Consider the following 18,480-nt stretch of genomic DNA (forward strand, 5'->3'; position numbering starts at 1 on the left):
AAGGGGCATCGGACTCTTCTTGGGGGTCACCTCCTTTCATCCTCACTTCTATTCAGATTGATCGACAAGGTTGCTGAACTCAGACAAGTTAAGCAGGCGATAACTCAGATTCAACCCCAGACCTGCAGACTCCAAATTCCAATCTGGAAATGGCTTGGGAAAGGAGAGATGGGGGGACATCTGTGAACTACCTGAAATCATACACAAAGCTGTGTGTGGGTGTGTGCATACAGCCTTTTTGTGTGTGGAGAGAATAACTATATTTCATGAGATTCTCCAAGGCACCTGTGATTCTCCCAGAAGGTAACAGTTCCCCGGCTAGATCCTTCACCTGAAAAAGAAAGTGCCCTGGGGCAGTGGTTCTCAGTCTTTCTTAGTGAGAGAGCCTGGTTTTTAAGGTCAAAATTTTCAACCATCCCCTCAAGAGACAGTCGGGATTTCAGAATCTATTACTTGAAAAACACACAGCAACAAAAGGAGCTCTTAATTCAGGCCTGTTTGTAAGTGAATCTGTATTTTAATCAATATACAGTCTTCCCTCAGTATCCATGGGGGCCTGGCTCTAGGACCCAGCTCAGATACCAAAATCCGCTGATGCTCAAGTCCTTTATATAAAATGGTCTGGTATTTGCGTATAACCTACCAGCACACTTTATCTCTTGATTACTTATAATACCTATGTAAATGCATGTAAATAATTATACATACAATCTAAACACTATGAAAATAGTTGCCAGTGTGCAGTAAATTCAAGTTTAGCTTTTTGGAACTTTCTGGACTTTTGTTTTTTTAATATTTTCAATCCACAGTTGGTTGACTCCATGGATTCGGACCCCTGCGGATACGGAAGACCAACTGTACCAGCACCAGCATGCACTCAGTAAACAGGAGTAAGTGAATGTGGCAAATATTGTTTCTTTCCATCACCCTCTATTCCCAACCAGTATGTGGCAGGAATGAGTCCCTCCCCCTCATCCAACTTATGCCACACTGTCATAGGCCTACAACAAGCACAAGAGGACAGTCCCTGTCTTAATCACAAGAAGCAGTTCATGACAGTGATTAAGAGCCCCAGCTGTGTTTGGGGGCAAAATGCAGTTGTATAACCACTGGCCAATCACCTCAGTTTACCAATCTATGGAATGGGGATGAGAATAGTATCTCTCTCATAAGGGGTACAGTAAGGATTAAAGAGATGATGTACATAAAGCCTCCTACCAAAAATCTAGCACTTTCAAAGTGCTGGCCACTTTGCATTATCTCATTTAATGGTGAGGCTTTGAGTGTTTAAGTAGCTTGTTCAAAGTCCCTGGAAGAGCTGTGATTTGAGTTAGTTCTCTCCAGAACCTAAATCCATAGGTGATATGCTTTCTACTCTCGCAACCATCTCTCTATGCCCTGAATGGCATCACAGAGCCAGGTACACGTAGACACTTAATAGGTATTTGTTATGGGTCTAGGTTCTAACCCAGGAGATATGTTTGGAAATGAAACACAAAGAATCAGCTGGAGGCCTTCTCTGAACATTGGCTTGAGGTAGACACACCTTGGGCTGCTGAGAAACAATGTGCTGTTTTCAAAACAATGTGTTGACAGGCATCACAGAAAAGAGTCTGGGCATGGCATCGGATAACGCAGACCCTTGTCTTGACTGGATGACATGGCCGTGATTTCACCTCTCTGAACTCAGCTGCAATATAAGAGTATCAATAGCTGCTTTGTCTGCCTTTCAGAGCTGGCTATAAGGAGTGAGTGAGATCACTTACATGAAACTGTCTGACATTGCAGGTCAGGTTTTCTCATCATTGGCATTACAACCGTAGTGACAGGTAGAAAAGTCCCAAAAGAACTCCAAAATAATTCTGCTTGGAGGAAATATTACATTAAAGAGTAGGGGACAAGAAGGAGCCAGGGCTATGGAAAGACTTCTTATCTTCAATGGAAATCTAAAAGTAACTGATTTCAGGTCTTAAGGCTACTATAGGAAAAAAAAAAAAAGAGTGGCTAAAATGCATAGCCTTCCCAAATTCACCCTGTAGGAAGAGTTAAAAGTGATTTAAATAAGGTACCAATGTTCAACTTTACCAGCAAACTGACCTAGTTTTCCTTACAATATTTGTAGCCTAGCAGCTGGGGGATGGGAGGAATCCCATTACATAAATCCAGAAGACTGGTCAAAGGATCTGTAAAAACCAGGAAGGCTCCATTCAAAGAGCTCTGAATTGGATTTGTACAGTTCAAGAGGTAGCAGAGATCAGTCAATGAATTCCAACAGAAAACGGCATAATCAGAGTCTACCTTTTCAAGCTGACTAAGCAAAGCCCTCCAGAAATATCTATGACGGCTGGGAAGCTGTTCCCAGAAAAAAGAAGTGGGGAGGCCGAACCCAGGCCAGGGTCAGCCTCCCGGCACACCCACGTGTATCCCCAGGGTGGGCCGGGCCACCAGCTTTTAGCAATCAGGCTGCAAAGATTGCAAGCAGTCCTTCCCTTGGGAAGCTTCCCCAGCAGTTACAAAGCAGTGTCCTATGAGGAGCTAATGGAATAAACCACTGAATTTCCTGGTAATTCATTTTCCAAGCCATGCTTGGGTATCAGAGCAAGCATATCTGTCTCCAATTCATCCCTCTGTTTTCCAAGCGGAGCTCTTGTTGGAATTAAAGAAGCTATAATTAAAGTACCTTATTTGGGCATGCTGTAATTAGTCGCCAGTTCAGCATGCCATCAAATGTAATCTGAATATAAACACCAGGGCTGCAGGTGCCAATCCCCTGGTAAGTTCTGGAAACTAGTGAACCTAACCTGCCTTTCTCCTAAGACCTCATCACCCCTGAGTGATTCACCTGGTGGGGACAGTGAGCCTGAGGCTGCAGGCAATCTGTCTTTCTGAACATTTCTAAGACTTGTGAGTTGGACTTTCAGGGAGCAGATTTATCTCATCACCACATGGAGAAACTTGGGGTGAAGGCAGCTTTTCAATCTACACTTCAAAGGGAATGGTGTGGCTTTGTGATTAAACACAAGCTTTGGGGCCACTCTTTATCCATTCAACAAATGTTTACTGAGCCCCTGCTGTGTGCAAGACAGCAGGGGATTCAATCAAGAACAAGACACAATGATCTGCTGGAAACTCCATGAGAGCAAAACCATGCACTCAAGCTGTGTGACCCTGGCTAAATGAACTGACCTCTCTGAGGCTTAGTTTGCTCATTAATAAAATGGGGATAATAACATTCATCTCACAGCGTTGTAGTGAAGACTGAACATGAGAAAAGATGTAAACATCTACTACTTTGCCTAGCATACAGCCAAGCTGGGACAGGAAAGTCAGTCTCTCCTGATGAGTCCAGCCCCCGATTCTAACCTGCCCCCACTGGCTGCTCTGCTACACCCCAAAGCAGAGTTCAGATGAAAAGAGGACCTGGAACTATGAGCCAGAGTCATGTGACTGCTCTCTTCCATTTGGAGCTTAGCGTTTTTCTATCACCACTGGAAGGGTATGGAGTTGGTAATACAGGTGCAGGGATTGTCTGCTTTGTACTGGGAAAACCTCCACCTGACAATATTTCTGTGCATCCCTGTGTCCTGCTGGACCTTAGCTCCAGAAATCCTCCTCCCCATCCTGCTTTTCATCAATCAGGTCATTTCCCAGATCCCCATAGGATTTTGCCCAATGTCCTGTGCTGTAGGGAATCGAGCCTGACTGTAGTGGTAAGTGGGCACATTTAGCCAGCCTGAGGCGGTGTCTCTGCATGTATTGTCGTGGCACCTGGGTCGCTTTTCCTTTCAGCTGTGTCTGGTCTCCTCCCTGCCCCTGATACTCAGCCCACTCACTCAGTGCATCCACCCAGATATTAACTGAGGCACCTACTACATCAAACACTCTCGGGACTGCTTTTACACACATTATTTCCTCAACGCGTGGCATCATCAGTTGTTGATTGTTTAAGCTAAAAAACTCAGGTTCAATCTTTGCTTTCTCTGCCTTCAACCATCACATCCAATCCATCAGTATGTCCTGGGGACTTGGCCTTCAAAATGAGTCCATTTCTTTCCGTCTTCACAACCACAACCAAGTCACTATGCAGTCACCTCCCAGTCAGGCTCTCTGCTTCTGCTCCTTGTGATCTGTTCTCCACATAGTCGCGCTTTTTTTAAAGTAGAGAGATCTTTTTAAAAATGCAAATTAGATCAGGTTAAGCTCCTATTCAAGACACTCCAAGGTTCCCATCACATTTAGAATCTAGTCCAAACCCCTTGCTCTGGCCTCAAGCCCCAACGCCCTACTCCTGCCTCACCCTGCTGCCCGCAAGGCTTCTGCAGCCCCAGGGCCTTTGCATTAGCTGTTGACTCTGCCTAATACCTATGCCACAGATCTTGGCATGGATGGAAACTTTCTTAATGTCAACTCTTCAGAAAAGCCTTTCTTAACCAAATACATTTGGTTGAGAAAGATCAGGGGATTATATTATTCACATGGGTAGAAAACTAATAACAGTACCACTTCTGCCCTAACATGTTTAAAACCTCTGTGGGAGGTCTGAGCATCCAGCCCTTTGGACCACCTGCATCTGATTTTCTGATGTCATTGGAGCAACCAGTCTTCCTGGGGCCAGCACCACATTCTCTGCAAAGAAATACCCAGCCTCTCTGCAAAGAAAACACCCAGTGAAGGGCTATTGAAGCACTGTTTTATATCAGTCTCAGCCTATTGGTAATGATACTGTCAGCTAGGAATGCCTGTGGGCACTCCCCTGGGCCCCATACTACCTGTGGGAGCCCTCAAAGACCCTTCCCAAACCAGGGTCAGTGTTGTGGCTGGACCAGCTATTGTGGCTCTTATTATCATTGCAAGATACACCTCAGCAATAACCATCAGGAAACTTTGAAAAGACAAGGTTTACTACTCACAAGTCCTGGAGGGTACATGACACACCCCGGGCCACACAGTGAGGTCATGGTTAGAGAGAGAGAAAGAGCGTGGACCTGGGGTCCTGCCTTTACTGGGGTCGAGGTTGGGGTGCCTAGGGTTCTGTGGGTTTACTTTTTATTACTGAATTTAAAACATAAGTGTGGGATTCGAAGCTGGGGAAGGGAAATGCAGGAAGTCAAAAGGTCACTGATCTAGATCAGCCAGGGCTCTCTGAAAGGGGAACTTCACAGACGGGGTGACTTGGCTTTTTATCTAGTTGTGTAGGTGGCAATGTGCTTTTTTCCAGATGGATGTTTTTGAAGTGTTGCTTGGCAATCAAATCTTGATATCATGCACTTGCATTACAATCAAAAAAGCTAATTGTTAGGTGTTTACACTACAAGCACACTATATTCAATGCAATTCAACTTATATTTATTGAGCACCTGCTAGATGCAGGCTTGATGCTGGTAGGCTGATCTTACAGATCTAAGGTCAAGCCTTGGTTCTGTTACTTATTACCATTGGATCACAATCACATGTGTGACTTAACTTCTCCAAGCCTCAGTTTCTTCATCTGTCAAATGAAGAAAATGATAAAGTTTAATTCATAGGGTTTAGATGGTGTTCCAAGAAAAATGCATATGAAAGTGATTTTAAATAAAAAGTGCTATTAGTTTGTTAAATAACCTCATAGACATCATTAGCAGGCAGGAAGTGTGTATTGATATGGGAGAAGACAGTCTCTTCCTTGGCTGGTTGGAATGACAGTGTATCTTAAGAAACCTCCATAATTTCGGTAAAATGAAATGCTTCCAATTTCATTCTTTTACATGTAGCTGTCCAGTTTTCCCAGCACCACTTATTGAAGAGACTGTTTTTTTTTTTTTTCTCTGATGCCTATTCTTGCCTCCTTTGTCTTAGATCAATTGACTATAAATGTGTGGGTTTATTTCTGGGCTGTCTATTCTGTTCTGTTGATCTATGTGTCTGTTTCTGTACCAGTATCATATTGTTTTGATTACTGTAGCTTTGTAGTGTAGTCTGAAGTCAGAAGCCTAATTCCTCCAGTTCTGTTTTTCTTCCTCAAGATTGTTTTTGGCTATTTGGGGTCTTTTGTGCTTCCATACAAATTTTAAAATTATTTGTTCTAGTTTTGTGAAAAATGCCATTGGTATTTTGATAGGGATTGCATTGAATCTATAAATTGCCTTGGGTAATATGGTCATTTTAACAATATTAATTATTCCAATCCAAGAACATAGTATATCTTTCCATCTGTTTGTGTAGTCTTCAATTTCTTTCATCAGTGTCTTATAGTTTTCCAAGTATAGTCTTTTACCTCCCTAAGGAGGTAATTCCTAAGATATTTTCTAACATCATATAAAAAATAAATTCAAAATGGATTAAAGACCTAAATATAAGCCCAGAAACCATAAAAGCCCTAGAAGAAAATATAGGCAGAACACTCTTTGACATAAGTCATAGCAATATTGTTTTTGGATCTGTCTCCTGTAGCAAAGGAAATAAAAGCAAAAATAAGCAAATGGGACCTAATTAAACTTAAAAGCTTTTGCACAGCAAAGGAAACCATTGACAAAACAGACCACTTACTGAATGGGAGAAAATATTTGCAAATGATATGACCATATACAGGTTAATACAAAAATATATAAACAGCTCATATAACTCAACATCCAAAAAGCAAACAATCAGATTAAAAAATGGGCAGAAGCTCTGAGTAAACATTTTTTACAAAGAAGACATATAAATGACCTTCAGGCATATGAAAAAAAGTTCAACATCACTAATCATCAGAGAAATTCAAATCAAAACCACAATGAGATATCACCTCACATCTGTCAGGATGGCTATTATCAAAAAGATCAAAAATGTCTGCGAGGATGTGAAGGAAAGGGAACACTTGTACACTGTTGGTGGGAATGTAAATTGGTGTAGCCACTGTGCAAAACAGTACAGAGTTGTCTCAAAAAACTAAAATATCTAGCAATACCACTCCTGGGTATATATCCAAAAAAGAATGAAAACACTTATTTTAAAAGATACATGCACCCCAATGTTCATAGGAGCATTATTTACAATAACCAAGATACGGAAGTGTCCAGCAACATACAAACAAAGAAGATGTGATATATATATGGACTTTAAGGGTATTATGTTTGGTGAAATGTCAGACAGAGAAAGATAAATACTGTATGATATCACTTATATGTGGAATCTAAAAAATAAAACAAACTAGTGAATATATCTAAAAAGAATCAGACTCACAGATATAAAGAACAAACTAGTGGTTACCAGTGGGGAGAGGGGGAGAAGGGAGGGGCAGAATGGGGGTAGCAGCTTAAGAAGTACAAACTACTATGTATAAAATAAACAAGTTATAAGGATATATTGTACAGCACAGGGAATATAGGCAATATTTTATAATAACTACATAGAGTTTAATGTTTAAAAATTGTGAATCACTATGTTGTACACCTAAAACTTACATAATATTATAAATCAACTATACTACATTTTTGAAAAAGCATAGCATTATAGCTAAATTGTTGCAGAAAGAAAGGAAAGAGAGAGAGAGAGCGAAAGAAGAAAAAGAAAGGAGAGAGCGAAAGAAAGAAAGAAAGAGAGAGAGAGAGAGAAAGAAAGAAGAAAAAGAAAGAAAGAAAGAAAGAAAGAAAGAAAGAAAGAAAGAAAGAAAGAAAGAAAGAAAGAAAAAGAAAGAAAGAAAGAAAGAAAGAAAGAAAAAGAAAGAAAGAAAGAAAGAAAGAAAGAAAGAAAGAAAGAAAGAAAGAAAGAGAAAGGAAGGAAGGAAGGAAAGAAGGAAGGAAGGAAGGAAGAAAGAAAGGAAGGAAGGAAGGAAGAAAAAGAAAGGAAGAAAAAGGAAGGAAGGAAGGAAGGGAAGGAAAAAAGAGAAAGAAATGCTTCCAGAAGTGGGCTTACTAAAGTGACCTTGGGTGAATTAGTCTGTTCCTCACTTTTCTTTTCTGTCAAACAGTGTTGTGAAGATTAACTAAGGTAATAATATGTGAAGTACCTAGAGCAATGCCTGACTAAAGCAAGTTCTGTATGTGTACTTGCTGTTTGATATTATCACACAGATATTTAAAAGGCAGGTTGCTCCCAATTTGAAAAGGTCTTGGAATAGAGACCTTCCCTGACCATGCTATTTCATGTTGCACTCACTCAACTACCTGCTTGTCAGATAAAATACACAATGCTCAGTTAAATTTGAATTTCAGATAAATAATGAATCATTTTTAGTGCAAGCATATTTCAAGCAATATATGGGACATACTTACACTGAAAAAAAGTATTTGCTGTTTATATGAAATTCAAATTTAACTGGGTTTCCTGTAGTTTTATGTGTTAAATATAACAAGTCCTGCTCATCCCTTATCCTGTTAAATAATTTCAGGCAGTGAAAAGTGTTGTAAAAGTGTCATTTTTAACTTCTTTATCCTAAGGTCTTCCTCACTAGGATATAAGCTCCAGGAGAGCAGCGTCTTGTCTATCTTCTATCTATTTGAATTCCCAGGGCTCAGCAGAGTCCCTGGCTCGTGGTGGGAATGGAACACAAAGGTATTTTTATGATGACTGAGTAAGGGGTCCTTGCAGAGTAAAGGAGAGGCCCTTGGAAGCAGCCAACTTTCTGCTTTTCTGGTCTTTCTCAAATGCTACTTTAAAAAAATCTTTCCAAGCAACATTCCAGCCCATGTACCTCCATCTGAGCACTCCATGTTCACAGCCTAGGGACCCCAGTCCTTCTCAGAGCTTGGACTTAGATCTGGGCTTCAGTGTGGGCTTAGGAAACACAGTATATTTTTTCTTTGAACTGTGAACCATCAATTCTCTGCATTCCAATTCTGTCACAGTCCTGGGCTCCACAGACTACAAGAGATGGACTTGCCTTATGCTAATGGCATTTCATTTATCATTATGCTGCCAAATGCGGGGAGACCATTAAGCTGTGCGTGATGTTTTATTAGTGTGTTTTTCTGAGGTCTGTGACTCTGCATAACACAATGAATAAAAATGACCTAAATTTTGCTTCGTAAGACATTTTCAGGCTACACTTGCTTAGCCGCCCAACCCTGGTGATGCCTTTGGTAAACAGCATCAGACTTCCAAGTCTTCCCTTTGGAAGCATCATTGCAGGTGTGGCTGGAATTTAATTTAATTTTTTTGCATTTTGTAATGACTCTCATTCCCATAAAAATGAAAGTTACTCAATGATTTTTGACTTTTAGTTTAAAACAATACAGACTTATCTACCCTGAACCTGAAACTGGCAACATTTGCCACAGTGTTAAAAACAGTGTTTCTAAATGTGGTTGCAATTGTTCATAGTCCTTTCTGACTTGGAGGGTCATATTTGCTGTGTCTGATGTACTTCATTTAAACAGAAATGGTTCTCTCTTTGCTTTGGAATTGAGTTTTAAATTGAATGGGTGGTTATTCAAGGAGCACTTTTTTATTTATTTATTTATTTATTGGCTGCATTGGGTCTTCATTGCTGCACACGGGCTTTCTCTAGTTGCTGCGAGCGGGGGCTACTCTTCATTGTGGTGTGCAGGCTCCTCATTGTAGTGGCTTCTCTTGTTGTGGAGCACAGGCTCTAGGTGCGTGGGCTTCAATAGTTGCAGCACATGGGCTCAATAGTTGTGGCTCACGGGCTCTAGGGCACAGGCTCAATAGTTGTGGTGCACAGGCTTAGTTGCTCCGTGGCATGTGAAATCTTCCCAGAGCAGAGCTCAAACCGGTGTCCCCTGCACTGGCAGGCGGATTCTTTACCACTGCACCACCTAGGAAGTCCCAAGGAGCACTTTTATAGGAAAACACAGGTTTGTAAGGGACTGATGTCGGGGAGGGGGGTCACTCTATCTTGACTCCTGGATTTGGCATTATGAAGACCTAATTACCTAAAAATTAGCTACTTTGCCCTCAAACTCCTGTAACACAGTGTTTAAAAGAAAAAAGAGGAATGCTGAAATAAAAGGGCATGCCACTGGATAGTTTTCACAGGTCTCTTCAAAAGGGACAGCTGGTAAGAACTGGGTCCCCAGCTTTCCTTTCTAGCTGGAAACCGAGGGGAGCTCTGCAGCTTACACACAGCCATATTTCAAGGATGTAAATATTGTTTCACAGACTCCAGCAGTCAGTTTCAGAATACGAGGGCTTTTTTTCCCCTTTAGGAGTCAATAATTCATCAGGGGGAAAAAAAACAGTATGCATAAAAGTGTTAATTAACAACATTATCAATACCAGCAAGAAGAAATTGGAAGCCATCTCTGTGCCACATTCTGGAAACTCTTAAGTAAATTATGGTGTGTGGACTATGATGAAAGATAAAGCATTCATTGAAATGATAATTAGAAAGATTTGGATACATGGAAAATGTTTAAGCTAAAGTATCAAATGAGAGAAAAATTACTGAATAATATGGGAGTTGTGACTTCAACCATATCAGTGTAACTATGTAGATGAATACAAATTGGAAACAAAAGGCAAAAATGAAAATAATAGTTGCACAGAGTTGGATGAAAGGCAGTTAACTACCATTTAAAAAAATAATTTTGAAAAGCTAAAAATTCTTTTTAAAATAATGTTTTTTTTTTTTAAAAAAAAAAAAAAAGCAACAGCAGAAATGTGCAATCAGTTTAAATCTTTGAATGCAGTCTGCTTCTTCTTAGTTCACAAGACCACAAAGCTAATTAGTGATAGGACCTGGTTTAAAAGCAGGTTTGTCCACCTGTAAAGCCCATATTCTTTACCACTATTCTGTAACACCATTTTGCTATCAAAGACTCAATCCTGCCATACATTATTGAAAAATGTGTCAATTATACTAAATGTCTGTTTAATTCAGTGTAACAAAAATTTGTTCCTTTTTTTGCTATTAGTATGTGGGGTTTTCTTTTTTTTGTTTTGTTTTATGTGATTTGCTCTGCTTTACCTCTTTAGCTTGAAATAGAGCTTGAGTGCATGTGTATGTGGCTGGGTAGAGGTGGAGATGGGGTGGGAGTAGGGGGTTGTTTCTGATCACAGAAGGCCCTGGTTATTTAGATCTTCTGGGGCTGACGATTACTGCAGATTCTCTAATCAAGATTCCTGGGCCCAGGGAGCCTGTGGCTACTTGCCTCCTTTGAGGAAATGTTTGGTATTAAAGAATCCTCACAAGCCTGTTTGACCTGGTTGTCTTGCCCTAATGGGACAAAGACCAGGATGACATTAAACTCTTCTTCCCCAAGCCTGTTCAAACGAACTACCGTCCCTCTAAATCACATTCAGAGACTGTCAGTCATGGATTCAGATTCAGAGATCTTATTAATGCAAATTGTATTTTAAGAACTGGAACTGAGGAAAATAACATATGCTTGCATTAATGGGAGAAAACAATAGCAATTGCTTCTACATATTATGGTTGGGTCTCAGATTCCATGAACTCTGGAATGAAATGGAAAACATAATGAGCGTGATTCTGAAAATTGAATAATCAGCATTCCAAAGGGACCCAACTGTAATGGATGGAAAGACATAAGTAAAATAAAAAGATTGTTTGCTCTTAAACTTTTCGGAGACTGTTACCATAAAAGTGGACTTACCTCTCCAAACAATTGCCAGTTGAACTGTGGAATAAGGAACAGAACTCCCAAATTTGAAGTATCACATTTTAAGACAAGTTTTGAAAAAACAAATCCAGACATTTTTAAATGTATAAGATTAATCTTCTGTCTTTCCTCTAATGACAAGTAAATTGAATCTGCAAAACTACGTCCAGTATATGATTTTCAACAGTGTAATTGTTGTTTAAAGATACACATCTTCAATTTCTTCTGTTTTCTTTTGAAACTCAAGACCATTTCAAATCTTTTGTTAATAAGCAATTTAGTTCTCAGAGAATAGTTTCTTTGTGTGGGTAATTGTTATATTTGCACGAAGGAAATAGTGAAATATGATCTCTTCCAAAAAGAACATTCTAAAACATTCCACTGAGTGCAAAAGCATGACCTTGCAGTGTCAGAATTTCTTCTGGTGATGCCAACAAAAACTCCTTGAGCTATTTTACGAGGAACTAAAAAGAAAGTCTGATTCCTCTGACTGGTATGTCTGTCCCTTTTAAGTGTGAGGGTTGAGGAAAGACTGAAACAACTCAGTAGCAATTGTGAAAGTAAATATACAGCAACTGTAAATGTATTACTTTATACTTTCACATTAGATCTTTCCATTGTGACATGAGTTTGCTTCTTAGGCAACAAATACCTGCAGAGCAAGTGTGTTTTCTGTTCATTTGATATAGTTACCAATGCAAATTTTTCCTAAGGTGAAAAATGGACATTAGTTAATATACCAACAAACAGGCATGGGTCACCCCCTGACTATGTGGTGGGCACCAATAGCTGCAGGAAACACAAGTCTGAGTAAGATGGGCCGCACCCTCACTCGTGTCCAGTCTGGTCAAGGAAACGAGGTGAATAGGACTTCAGTAAGCAAAGGAGAGAGGATGAGAGATTCCAGAGGCGGGCAGTGGGGCGCAAGGGAGAGGGAGGGGACACAGGCTTGGAGAGAGGGAATACAAAGCACATTTAGAAAAGGGGAAGTAAATCTACATAATGACTGTTACCATCACATTTATTATGTGCCAAGCCCAGTGCTAAAGATTTCATTTGCAATACATTGTGTAGAGTGACTAACTCATCCCAGCGTGTGGGGGATCTTCCTGTTTTAGTGCTGAGTTCTGCATACCAGGACGCCTCTCAGTTCTGGACAAACTGGCCTGTTGGTCACCTACATGCACTCCTCACAGTGACCTTATGATATCTATCTTACCATCATTCTCAGTTTACAGAGGAGAGGATGGATGGTCAGGAGGCAGAGGGACTTAACCAAGACGGCAAAGTTGCCACTATACAAGGAGCTGAGATGTGAAAGAGTGCTCTTAATTATTAGTGCAAGACATGAATCCTTAAGCTAAAATGGAACATTTTCATGGCATAGTTCCAAGTGACCAAAACAAAAAAGGGAAGTTGCTTCAAAATTGTGGTGGGATCCAAATTCAAGGATTTTTCCTGTGGGTAATGGAGTCATTGAAGGTTTCTGAGCAGTAGAACATGGTGGAAGCTTTCCTGATCAATTGGATATTCATGGCACCAAAGCAACAGTTCAAATCAATGATTTGTTCAACCACACTTCCTATCTCTAGAAATCTACAACCTTACCCTCCTTAAGGCTATTTCTCCCAAACCACAAACAAGCCAAAGAAAGCTTTCTAAAGATCTTAGAAATGTCCTCCTATCCCCAATTCATTTCAAGATTTTTTTCCTTTACTAGTTAGTATTTTCCACATGTTTCTCTCTATAGCAGAAACTAGAAATACTTGAAAGGCTGTAAATGGTTTTGCTTAAGCATGCTTCTTTTATAGCCTGTTATGCCTCAAATCTCATTTCCTTAAAGAAATAACAGGTAGGACAGGTGCTGGGTCTAGGCTTCTCCCTGAGAGATGAGAGCAGAAGCTGGGCAAAGAAATGTGTCGTGGCATGATTTAGGGTCTTTGTGTGAGCGCATCTTTCGTTATTTTACCAATTTCCTGTGAGTCTGTTTATTCCCTTTCATTGCCTTTTATTCTGAACTGTTATGTGGTTATGTGAGAGAGGGTGAGGCGGGGGTATACTCTTCCTATCTGTTGAGATGTATGCCATCTGAGATCAGCATCATTCCATGGGCTTCTGCAAGACTGCCAAGCAGAGAAAAGTCCATTCAGAGGGAAGGTGGTAATTTTCATGAAGTGCATCTCCCTGTCTATTCAAGAAGATTCATTACACAGAAACCTGAAACAGGGAGCCGTTGTGCTGGGAACATCCACTTAACAGCATTTCATAATGCTTCCTGCCGAGTTGCCAGGTCCACACACTCTCAAGCTCCTGCTTGTTCAAAACTGAAATCATTCCCTTTGCAGAAACAACCCATCCTTCTCTGTGAGGCCCCATCCAGCTGGTCAGAACTCCTTTCCAGGAGTTTATTTGGTGATAAATTTTATAAAGGAATTAAACAGAAACCCCATTAGTAATGTTGACAATATTCCCCACACACATGAAATATTTAATGAAAATCAAGAGCTAGGGAGTTGAATTTGCACACAAAGAACCTATGTAAGATGGATATTCTCTGAATGCTAATGCAAGTTTGTTGCTGTTTTTTTTCTAAGGACCTTTTTTTAAACAGTTACTTTCCATTTACAGTTATTACAAAATATTGGCTATAGTCTCCATATTGTACAATATATCCTGTAGCTTATTTTTTTCTTAATAGCTTGTACCTCTTACTGCCCTACTGCTATATTACCCCTCACCCCCCCCCCACTGGTAACCCCTAGTTTGTTCTCTATATCTGTGCGTCTGCCTCTTTTTTGTTATAGTCACTAGTTTGCTTAATTTTTAGATTCCACTTGTAAGTGCTATCATATAGTATTTGTCTTAGTCTGTCTGACATTTCACTTAGCATAATGCCCTTCAAGTCCATCCATGTTGCTGCAAATGGCAAAATTTCATTATTTTTATGGCTGAGTAGTATTCCATTGTACATAGGTACCACATCTTCTTTATCCATTCATCTGCTGATGGACACTTAGGTTGCTTCCATATCTTGGCAATTGTAAATAATGCTTCTGTGAACATTGGGACCTTTGCATATATCCAAGAGCTGTCCCTTGTTTTGCTTTTAGTGACAGGGAAACATTCATTTAGTCATTTCCTGCCTCAGTTGATTCCACCAAGAATGGGATATCCAGAGGTATTTTTGAAGTCCAGGGACATTCTGAATATGGAAACCAAAGGGTGGAACCAGCCCAAATAGTTGGTACCATCTAAGGAGTTGGAAGTGTGAATAGCCAAAGGACCCTTATTCTTCCGTGGATGAATGGACTCAATCAAATTTAAAGAAGGTGATTTCTGCTAAACATGAGTATAGGCAGCTGAAGGGACTGTTTAGAATGGGGACAGTTCAAAGCCTTGCTTTGCACCCTCTATCTTTAAGTCAGTTAGACCGTTCCACAGAGGTCCGCAAGAACACTCTAGCATAGTGGTTCCCTTTCCTGGCTGTACATTAAAGTCACCTGCGGACTTTTAAGATGACCTGTGTCTGACCACAGTGGACCAAATGTTAAATCAACATTTGCTTATGGGAGAATCCAGACAGCTGTATATATTTTTATGTACCTACAGTCAGGGTCTTTTCAGGACACAAAAAACAGAAACAAAGAACTTAATTAAAATATTTTTTAAAAAAATTTAACCAGTTATTGAGGAATGCGGGGAGCAGCTACTACCTCTACGGGTGGGGCAAACAAAGGAATGAAGTCAGGGCTATTAAAACTTAGAGTGTAGAGGAGGGTCCCTGCAGTGCTGAGACCCTGACCTCTGGGGGGCGTGGGTGCTGCACCTTGTTGCTGGTGTCTGATCTCAGAGGAAGAATCTCGTGGAACTGAATGAAACCCAGACTTCAGAAGAGCTTGTGTCTAGTTTGCTAGAGCTGATATCTCACATACAAATGGTTCTGGGATTGTGGCAAAACTGGAAACTGAAACCAGGTTTTGCTACTAGAACCAATTGCTGTGGCCAGGGTGATACTCATAGGAAAGAAAGCAAATGGGATGGAGCAAAATCCTTTCTCCATAGTCCATCCCCCCTCTAGCGCCCCCTGTTGGCAGAGCTGATAAAGGAGTAATACTGTTGGCCAAATTTCAGTCCTGGCATTTCAAAGTGAAGCATAGAAGGGTAAATCTGAAATAAGGAATAAGCATTAACAACCAGCACTGTTTCCCCCAGGTGATTCTATTGGGAAGGCAGGGTTGAGAACCAGTGACTATGGAAAGCTGGGATTTAGGACTGTCCTAGGCATTCCTGCTTTGCCTTTGCTTTGCCCTAGTCCCCAGTCAGTTCAACTTGCCCATGATCACCCTGCTTCTTTGGTTTCCATGTTTGCCTTTGGACTCTTGAACTTTGGGTTCCCACAGTTATGGCTTAGATTTGGCCCATGGGTTCCCTCAGCTTTGAGGAACTCTGGCCCTCACTAGCCCTATAGGACCCAAGGCTGGAGAGGATTGGACTTTGGTTTCCATGGAGTCTGTCTTGACTTATACTTCAGGGGCCATGTTTCCCTGGAAGCAGCCAGCTCTGGTGGTCCATTACCACTTTGTGTTGATGGCCAGTCCCAACAGTGGTCTGCTGCCACTCGCTCTGATGAGAACCCACGTAGGAAAAGTCAGTTATCCTGTGCATTGGGACAATGACAACATCAGCTTTCATGCATCTACTTTTGTTCTCTGGAGAGCTTGATTGGGTTCTTTCTGTTAGTTGTGGGGTTTATCACGTACAAAACACCCAGACAGTTAGATCAGAAGAGAAATGAAGAGAAATAATGTATATGGGAGATCCTTCCCATCTTGAGCACCTCTCATATACATGGAAACATGATAAATCCTCATTCGAACCCCTGAAACAAGTGTCCACATATTTCAGTCATTCATTTAACAAACATATACTCTGCACCTACTATGATCTAGATCAAGTTCCAGGCACTAGAGGTACAGCAGTGAACAAAGCAAAGTGATTCTCCTCATGTAGGTAACAGCCTATGGAGGAAAAGAGACAATAAGTAAGTAAGTAAACTTATAATGGCATATTAGTTAGCTATACCTTTGTAAAAAAATTACCTTAAACTTAGTACCTTAAGACAACAAAGCTGTATCTCACAGCTTGTGACATTCAGGAGTCTATTGGATGGTTCTGGTTTAGGGTCTTTCATGAGGTTGTAGTCAAGTTGTCATGAGGGTTGATCTGAAGATGTGTCTGGCTTTGGGGGATCTGCTTCCAAATTCACTCACGTGGCATCATCATGAGGCTCTGTTCCTCACCACGTGGACCTCTCCGGAGAGCTACTCACAACCTGGCAGCTGGCTTTCCCTGGAGTGAGTGACCCAGGAAGAAGACTGGTCAAGATGGAAGCCATGGTATTCTTTATAACCTAATCTTGAAAGAGACATACCTTTGCCTCTGTCATATTGTCCTTAACCCCCATCAAACACAGGAGGGGACTCCCTGGGGGCATGGATACTAGGATGCGGGGATCTTTGGGCTGTCTCGGAGGCTGGCTTCTATGGGTGGTAATAAGTGCTATGGAGGATACAAAACAGGGTGAAAGGGTGGGGAGGACAGTGTTTGGAGTGACTATTGCTCTTGATACAGATGGACAGAAGACTTCACTGATACAGAGCAGAGACCTGAAGGAACTGTGGGTGTAGCTTTGTGGCTTCCACCTAGAGGTCACCTCTTCCGGGAAGACGTCCCTCAGCTCTGGCCCCACCCATCAGTTTCACTAAGAACCTCTACTGTGCACTCCCAGAACACCCACAGGTACTCTCTGCAGGCCCTCATCACCCTGTGGCCTCATCACCCTGTGGTGTCTTCTTTCTCTCTCTCCCACCAGAGGGTGAGTTCTTCAGTGCCATAGACGATGTTTTACTCACCTTTGTATCTCCAATAAAAGCTCAGCAAATTAATGAATGAATAAATTGAATGAATGAATTTACTTCCTCTGCAGCCTTTTTGGGGGAATTTAGTTTGAACTCCTCTTTAACATTATATATATATATTTTTAAGTTAAACATCAATGATCTTTTGTCTAAAGAAATCCCTGGACATGAAATCATATACCCACTTTAAACATATAAACCTACTCCTCTGATGCTATGTCAGTTACATTGCCTACAGATACTGTTAATTTATGAAGTGCCATATGGAACAAAATTATGTGCAACTTATTGAATGGGAACATTTTGTGAGAAAAATATTTTTGTTCCCATGCAGCAACATTTCTATTAAATAGCTTCTAAATATGTAAAAAGAAAAAAAAAAAAACCCTCAGAGTGGCAACAGAATACCCTAAGGAGTCTAAAACACGTGCAAACCAGCAGTATTATTTTATAATGAAACACAGACATGGGTGATATTGTTTCTTCACACCCTCCTTTCTTTTGGCAATTGTTTTCTTTCTAAATATATGTCTGATAAATCACATGCTCTGATTCACCCACCGCCCTGGGCCAGAGGCAGCCACTTATACAAAGGACAGTTGGTCACTCACAGAACTATGTCTCCCTTCTGTTTGGGAACTAAACCATCATTCTGAACATCAAGTGGTCTGGCTCCATTGGATTCAAGAGGTCTAGTTTAGCATCTAGTTTAGGATTGTTCCCCGAGTTCAGCCCTGAGAACTGAAAGTACCAAAGCCAAGGAAACTGTAATGTTCATAGCAGTCACCTAGGTATCTTGCTAAATGTAACTTCTGGTCCAGAAGGTCTGGGATGGGGCCTAAGATTCGGCATTTCTAACAAACTCCTGAGCGATTCTTTAGGGCTGGTCCTCCTATCACCCTTTGAATAGTAAGATACTAAAATAGCTTCAGAGAGTCCAAAGTTGACCTGTCTGCCTGCATCCATAGATGGTTTGAAATTTCTTTTTTTCTTTTCCATTTTTTTAAACCATCCTAATGAGG

General features: G+C 40.8%; 1 long non-coding RNA gene across 1 annotated transcript in view; it reads right to left on the bottom strand.

The window, feature by feature from the left end:
• Window positions 1-967: 967 nt before the first annotated feature.
• The window catches only part of LOC130853674 (uncharacterized), a 90,231-nt gene continuing 72,718 nt past the window's right edge, over window positions 968-18,480 (bottom strand). Inside the window, exons 2-4 of the long non-coding RNA XR_009053842.1 lie at window positions 16,480-16,558; window positions 5,358-5,488; window positions 968-4,168 (exon numbers count right to left, since the gene is read on the bottom strand). This is a non-coding gene — a long non-coding RNA (uncharacterized LOC130853674). The remainder of the gene's footprint in view (window positions 4,169-5,357; window positions 5,489-16,479; window positions 16,559-18,480) is intronic.

This window comes from Hippopotamus amphibius, chromosome 5 (assembly GCF_030028045.1).
Source record: "Hippopotamus amphibius kiboko isolate mHipAmp2 chromosome 5, mHipAmp2.hap2, whole genome shotgun sequence".
NCBI classification, from domain to species: domain Eukaryota; kingdom Metazoa; phylum Chordata; class Mammalia; order Artiodactyla; family Hippopotamidae; genus Hippopotamus; species Hippopotamus amphibius.